Genomic DNA, 8,260 nt, shown 5'->3' on the forward strand with positions numbered 1-8,260 from the left:
TGGTTGCAGTGTGCGATTGCATTTTGTGTTTTTACATTTATATTTCTATTTCGCCATAGCAATCTGCACCTGCTAGGGGTTGTGCGGGCTGAAATTTTCCACAATTCTATATTTGCCATAGATTATATATCACTCCTTTATGGATGAATAAATGTGGATTAAGAGACACGTCTAACTGCCCTAAATGCGACACTGCAGGAGCGAATTTTCTTCATATGATATGGACTTGTCCAGAACTCATAAACTATTGGAATGCTATAAATAATTGTATTAAGTATAAACTAAAAATTCGAATCCCCTTTGAACTACAAGTACTTGTGCTTAATGACTTTTCCAAACTAAATAATCATAACTATCAAAAGATCCTCCTGAGTAGGATACTGATGTTGGCCAGAGTGCTGATCAGTCGGACCTGGTTTGCTCGATATACTCCAGATATAAATACATGGATAAATCTAATTAATAAGGTAAAAAACTATGAGAAAATCATATATAAACAGAGGGAAGCTGAGGAGAAGTGGACTAAGATATGGGCTGGTTGGAGGACCTGACTAGTTGTAATAATATTTTTTTTTTTTTTTTTTTTTTTTTTTTTTTTTGACGCACCACAGGTAGGGGGGCAGGGGGGGGGGGTTAGGGAATCGGGGTTGGGGGGGAATTGCATCCTTTTTTCTATTTGTAGTGTTTTGATATATTAATTAATAAAGATAATCAATCTAAAAAAAAGCCAACGGTTATTCTAAGCTGAATGTACCTGCACTCGTCAGATCGCAGAAGATAAACAGCTTAAGGCTTGGCAAGTACCAGCTTGGGAGACTGTTTGGGAATCCCTTGTTCCGTTGACTCGGAAAAAAAAAAAAGAAAAAAAAAAAAAAGAAACATGCTCCGTCAGGGTAACCAAAGGATTCATGGTAACAGTGGTAATTTGGGCCTGTGGGAAGTGACCACTGAGCTCCATCCGCACCCTTGTCCCTGCCTACTTGCCTCGCAAGTCCTAGTGACAAGGGACAACTGGTCGACAAGCCCTTAGCTAGGAAAGTGCAGGGAAGACAGACAACACATGCAACAGAGTAGTCAAACAAGCTGAGTTAAAAACCAAGAGAGCAGTAAAGTACCGGAGGAGCAAGCAGAGGATTGTTAGGAGAAGCTAAAGTCAGAACCAGGAGGAAACGCCAAGACCAAAGGATGATACGGACGGGAAGAAGCCAAGCAGGAACAACAAACCAGGTAAGTATATCGCAGAAAGGACCTCAATAACAGGCAATCTGTGGCCAGCAGATTGCCTGTTTAAATAGGGCACCAGTGGAGTCATGTGACGTGGTCACATAACTCCTGAGTTCCAATACAGCCCATATAGCCGAACGCCGAGTGATCAGCTCGGCACTCAGACCCAGTGTGGTTCCCATGGGAACAGGCGACGATGGGTGCGCCTCATCCATCCACGCCTCCTGGAACCGCGCACAGAGCGCATTGTGACACCCAGGAGCATAGAGGGCCCGGGAGCAATAGAGTCAAAAGGCAGGGGTGGGGTGATCAGCCAGAAATCTGATTTTCACCAGACCTTGCTGGATACGACCTCCCAAACTAAGCAGATTAGCCCACCTCTGAATCCTCCTTCCCATAGGGAGCCAGATTAATGTGCGGCAGAGGAGAACCCTCACTGCAGAGACCAACACAATATGGAAACCAGGTGTATTCAGCTCCAGGGGGGTTCTGCAAGTTCACGCTTTGCGATACTCACAGCGCTCGATCCAGAGCTCTGCTTTACCGGGGATCAATAAGGGGGTACAGTCGAAATAATCAGGTAAGTTAAGTAGTGTTGAGCTCGAATATTCGAATAGCGAATATTGATCGCGAATATCGCAACTTTGCTAATTCGCTAATATTTCAAATATAGTGCTATATATTCCCTATATCGAATATTTGTCATTTTTGTAACATCTGAAAACATGATTCCTCCCTGCTTCTTTCTTGTGGGTCAATGAGTCATTGGCCCACAAGCAACTTAAGCAGGAAGGAATCATGTATTTATATGGAAATTTATGAATGTATGAATATATAGCAATATAGGGAATATATTCGTTATTTAGAATAATCACCTTTTTTTCCCCAAACTGTACAGTTGTTTACATACAACTCCCCAACAAGCGTCTCCGTCACCATGGGAACGCCTGTGGGTTACAAAATACCATCGGATCTGAGTTTTCCCTGAGATCGTGAAAACTCAGATCCGATGGTATATTCTAACCCACAGGCGTTCCCATGGTGATTGGGATGCTTGTCGGGGAGCAGTATGCCAAAGTGGAATAATAGTACAGATTGAAAAAAAAAATACGAATATTCTAAATAACAAATATATTCGCTATATTGCTATAACTTTGTTTTTTAGAATATTCGTCATATTCGTCATATTCTAAAACAAGAATATATAGCAATATAGCGAATATTCGTAAACTACACATATAGACTGCAATTTAGCTAATATAGTGCTATAGTATTTTTTTTTAATAGCGTACATTTTTTCCAAAACTGAAGTTCAGAAGAGACAAAAAAAATTTGACTATAAAAAAAAAAATTATAGCACTATATTAGATAAATTGCAGTCTATATGTGTATTTTACGAATATTCGCTATATTGCTATAACTTTGTTTTTTAGAATATTCGTCATATCCTAAAACAAGAATATATAGCAATATAGCGAATATTCGTAAAATACACATATTAGACATAGCCATAGCCAACCAATAGGAAAGTTGCATTATACAGTTAAAAGAAAATCGCAATACGCGAATAATTAAATTCCATATTATTCGCGATTATTAGAATAATGCCGAATATTCGATTTCGACAAATATAAGACGAATATTCAATCGAATATTTGTGAAATATCGCGAAATCGAATATGGCACATCCTGCTCATCACTAAAGTTCAGTAGAAGATGATAATGTATCCGCTGGTTCTCACTCACTCCAATCGTCAAAGGTGCTGGATCAAGGGCTGGAATGCAGCAGAGTAGTAGAGGGGAGACACACCTCCGCCCGGTGCATCCGAAAATGCAACGTTACCACCATACCGTCGGGGAGTCACCTAGCAGGTCTGAGGAGAGTTCCATTAAGCTGGGGGCTGACCCATCTCTCCCGGCAGCGCAAAGCCTTCCTTTTCTTCCCCCAGACGCCAGCAGGCAGTGTGGTGGGTCACGAGGGCGAGCATTGACTCTGACGTACCATGACCTGGATGTATCAGAATCTTCACAGACACATTCTAGTCTGCCAACATGAACACGGTAAACCCTACTTGATGTACTTTAAGCTCATCATTTACCACTTCTACATAACAAATCAGAAATTCCCAGCAAATTAAAAAAGTATGTAGAATCAATGGGGAGTAACAATCCAAATTTTGCTGTTAATGGATTGTTGCTCGGGCAGAAAATTGTGTAGATAGTTGTAATAATTATAAGCATTCTCCCTTTTATGCTGTAGCATAGGTTGATTAACAATTCTGTGAACTGAACACAATCAGCTATATAAATGTCTCGTCTCGTCCTCCTCCATGATTAGCACCAGAATGTAATATGCTTGGGGAGAGTTGTCTGCTGTTAAAAGAACCCATGGAAGATGGAGATGGAAGCTGTCAGAAGAAAGTCTGGTTGTATTCAAAATCAAAATTTTCTAAAATGTCCTGGACCATATCAAAAAACCCACTTTTGCAGTAAATATATATAAGGGAAGAATAGATAAAAATAAAATGTACTGGAAACTAGTTCTTCCAGATTGATAGGCATATGTATATTTAAAGGGGTTGCACCACAAATGAATGTTATTTTCATATCATTCATCTTAATTCAATTAGGAAAACTGAATTAAGATGAGGCTCTAGAACCCTTTTGTTTAGATTCTAGCCTTGATACAAGATGAAATACAGCCTCTAGCCTGGATACAAGATGAGATACAGCCTCTAGCCTGGATACAAGATGAGATACGGCCTCTAGCCTTGATACAAGATGATATACAGCCTCTAGCCTGGATACAAGATGAGATACAACTTGTAAACTGGATACAAGATGAGATACAGCATCTAGTCTGGATACAAGATGAGATACAACCTCAAGTCTGGATATAAGATTAGATACGGCCTCTAGCCTGGATACAGTATGAAATACGGCCTCTAAACTGGATACAAGATGAGATATGGCCTCTGGCCAGAATACAAGATAAGGTATGTCATCTAACTTGGATAAAAAATGAGATACAGTTGGGCATGGAGGCATACAGGTTCTGCATGGTATCTTGCAGCACATTTCCCCACAGATGTTACAGCTGGGCCTGTAGATCCTTCACACTCATAGGTTGCTGAAGCTGGCATCCCCACTGGTCCCACTGGTCTGTGTCTGGGGCTGTTATGGGTATTGCAGCCCATCAAGGGTTTTGCCAACATGTTGCCACATTTTATTGAACTTGATTTGCAAGACATTGGAGCCTCAACCAAATTCAATCAAAGGTAACGGTGGACACATCTGTATCTTAGAGTTATCGAGATCCATAGAATATTTTTGACCACTCTCATAGGATTAGGAAGATGTTTTCCTCCTTGTTACACAATTAGCCACAATCACTTAGGGACTTTTACTTTACACGTAGACATTAGGGAAAGCCAGTAGAAGGGATGTCTAGGACAAGCAGGGGAGAAGTCCATCTGTTGAAGCCTAATGTATTTGGACATCATGATTAATCAAAGGATTTTCTCCTGGAGACTAAGTGAAGGTTGTCCAGTGATACATCAAAAAACTGGATTGTGTCTGAAGCAGGCTGGAGGAGAATAGCATAACATTTTCCGAATAATATAATAATTCACGTGGATATAGATGTTATTTTTATATTCTCATCTCAGGTAATAAGATCTCCTGCTGTTTCCATTGTTGCTCTGTCTTTACTATTAATCTTAACGTTGTCTTTACATTATGCTGTCTTGTACTCTTGTTTACCTCACCCATTAATCAGCTGGCAGCATCTTCCATATGGTTTGTCATCTTTGAAGGGCATATCATTTTTCCTGGACCATTTATTGTACCACTAACGAAGACATTACAGAAGAGCTCTCCTAGATGAAATCCCAGAAGATCCCTGTCGGTGACCTTTTCCTTGTGATGAGTAGGTTATTTACTGTCTATTCTTCCATCCTATTTTGTATTCATTAAGATGTCTTCTCATTCCATCTGATAGTCAGCCGAGAGTAACTTCAGTTGACTCATTTATTTTATATTGACTTTTACTAAAGTGTAATCTATATTCTTTTACCATTACACTCCAGGATACTGTTCCTACCATACAATCAATTTCTCTTACCCCTCAACCCTTTCAGTACTACGATTTAACAACATGGTTCCTTATCTTTTGTTTCCTCTTCCATCTTTGTGGCTTATTCTAACCTTTTACTGAAAACCTTGATTGCAGGAAGTGTTGGTGTACAGTATTGTGCCCAATTGTAGACATGGACCCAATGTTAAGGTGGCAAGTAATATGTTCCTATCACACTTGTCAATATTATACTGTGCAGTTCCCATTAATTAGGACCAGAGCTATATAAAGCAAAGATTTCTTGGTGGTCAGGATCAACTCTTTCTTTACCTGCCATATTAAATATCCAAGTCATATAAAAGGGATGATTCAGCTGGTGAACTTTTTTGAAAAGGGAGTCAGAATGGCTTTCATGGGTCCCTGGGCTCCTCAAAATCTCCACCCTCCTAGCTGTGAAAAACAATCACTTGCTGAAGTGAAGGTGTGGAATCTGCTTGGAAGGAGTGTCAGATTGTTGAGGTGAGTATGACTTTTATTTTTACATTTTTTTAAGTCATTCATACACATTTAAATATATATATATATATATATATATATATATATATATATATATATATAGATGAAAAAAGTCCAGTGGGAGCACCACCAGAGTACGGGTGCAGAGTCCAACACAGGGCAGTGGCAAACCCCAAAATTGTATAAAGCGAAGAAGTAGGACTGCACTCCAAAATGTGGTAAAATAGCAGTGATTTATTCACCCATGATATGGCAAGTCTTGCGACGTTTCGGCTCACAAGAGCCTTCCTCAAGCATAGTAACAGTGAAAATCAGAACATATAAAGGCATTTACAAAGTGTCCAACCCACAAAGGTGTGGTCACAATCAATTACAATTACATACATCTGGTTGAGATCAATAAAGTGCAAATATATAAAGTGACAAGTGCTAAATAATGTACAACTCTAGGGATGCCTTACCCTCAGCGAGAGCCAAAATGTGTACAATACTTTGTATAGGTAGATTCACAATTAGATAAGTGACTTATTGAATGTGGATCACAGAAACACGGCCTTCAGTGGCGATGGGGCCCACATATACCATCGCGTTCGTTGCGGGTCTTCAACTCATCAATGCGCATGTTCGCACTGACCTCATGGTAGTGCGTCATAGTGTAAAAGTTCGCGCGCATGCGCATGAGCGCAAACTCGCGCGCACGCGTCTGCGCGCAAATTCGCGCGCACGCGTCCGCGCGCAAATTCACACGCATGCGCATCATGCGATCGGCGCAAAGGTACCATTTTACTTAAGGGAATCCACCCTACAATTCTATTTGTATTATATGTGACTGTTATATAAAGTAGGATCGTTATATAAACATGCGACCGCTGTAGGGATCTCCTACAAAAGCCAGCTTCTGGACCGGGATCCCGACCTTACGAGCGAGACACCTGACCAGGGGGCCGTGAATGCCAGGGGAGCGCATTTCCATGATCTCTGCCGGCAGTCTAGGCCCATTGCTGGTAATTAAAGCAGTCATGAAGAGATACTCACTCCCAAATAAACAGTCATATCATATAAATATAAAGGTACAGATGTATATCTGAAGTAACGCATGGATGTAAAGACGCAAAGACGCAGATGTCCACGCTGGGCCGCATCGTCCACAAAGGCAAAAAATTCCAGGATCCACATCCAATAGTGTGAAAATATATAAAACCTAAAAACAAAGAGAGAGGAATAAATATTTCCAAATATAGTACAGATATATATTGATCTTTTCACGGTTATCTTACACCAATATACCGATATAAGGAGGAAGAACACATATATGCGATTGGACTAAGAATGACCCGCAGATCCACAACACTGTCACCTGAACTCGATGTTGAGACCCTTAGGGTGCAGGCTGTCAAGATCATAAATCCAGCGTAATTCTCTTTTTTTCAAGAGAGTTAAGCGATCACCACCTCTTCTAGGGAGCCTAACCTGATCGATGATCCAACATCTTAGATCCCGCTCGCAGTGTCCTAGGGATCCAAAATGTCTGGATACTGGTAGATCAGTGCGTTTCTTCCTTATTGAGTTCCTATGGTTATTCAACCTAACTTTTAATTCTGTAGAAGTTTCCCCAACATATAATAAGTTACAGGGGCAGGCCAACACATATATCACATATGACGATGAACAGTTTAAATGGAACTTAATGGGGTATTCTTTATTTGTGAACGGATGTACAAAGGACTTAGCTTTGCAAATATGTCGACAATTGACGCAACCGAGACACGGAAAACATCCGAGGCCCGGCTGCGCCAATGTCCGCTGTACACTGATCTTCTTCGGACCTGTAACAGGCCTGACCAATTGATCTTTAAGGTTTTTATTTTTACGGTACGATAGAAGAGGAGGGAATTTAAATTCCCTGGAAATGCGCTCCCCTGGCATTCACGGCCCCCTGGTCAGGTGTCTCGCTCGTAAGGTCGGGATCCCGGTCCAGAAGCTGGCTTTTGTAGGAGATCCCTACAGCGGTCGCATGTTTATATAACGATCCTATTTATATAACAGTCACATATAATACAAATAGAATTGTAGGGTGGATTCCCTTAAGTAAAATGGTACCTTTGCGCCGATCTCATGATGCGCATGCGTGTGAATTTGCGCGCGGACGCGTGCGCGCGAATTTGCGCGCAGACGCGTGCGCGCGAGTTTGCGCTCATGCGCATGCGCGCGAATTTTACACTATGACGCATACCATGAGGTCAGTGCGAACATGCGCATTGATGAGTTGAAGACCCGCAACGAACGCGATGGTATATGTGGGCCCCATCGCCACTGAAGGCCGTGTTTCTGTGATCCACATTCAATAAGTCACTTATTTAATTGTGAATCTACCTATACAAAGTATTGTACACAGTTTGGCTCTCGCTGAGGGTAAGGCATACCTAGAGTTGTACATTATTTAGC

The 8,260-nt window shown here is 41.1% G+C and overlaps 1 pseudogene; it reads left to right on the forward strand.

The window, feature by feature from the left end:
* Nucleotides 1-726: 726 nt before the first annotated feature.
* Nucleotides 727-845, forward strand: LOC122945905 (annotated as a pseudogene).
* Nucleotides 846-8,260: the final 7,415 nt, after the last annotated feature.

The sequence above is a fragment of the Bufo gargarizans genome, chromosome 8 (genome assembly GCF_014858855.1).
Source record: "Bufo gargarizans isolate SCDJY-AF-19 chromosome 8, ASM1485885v1, whole genome shotgun sequence".
Lineage (NCBI taxonomy): Eukaryota > Metazoa > Chordata > Amphibia > Anura > Bufonidae > Bufo > Bufo gargarizans.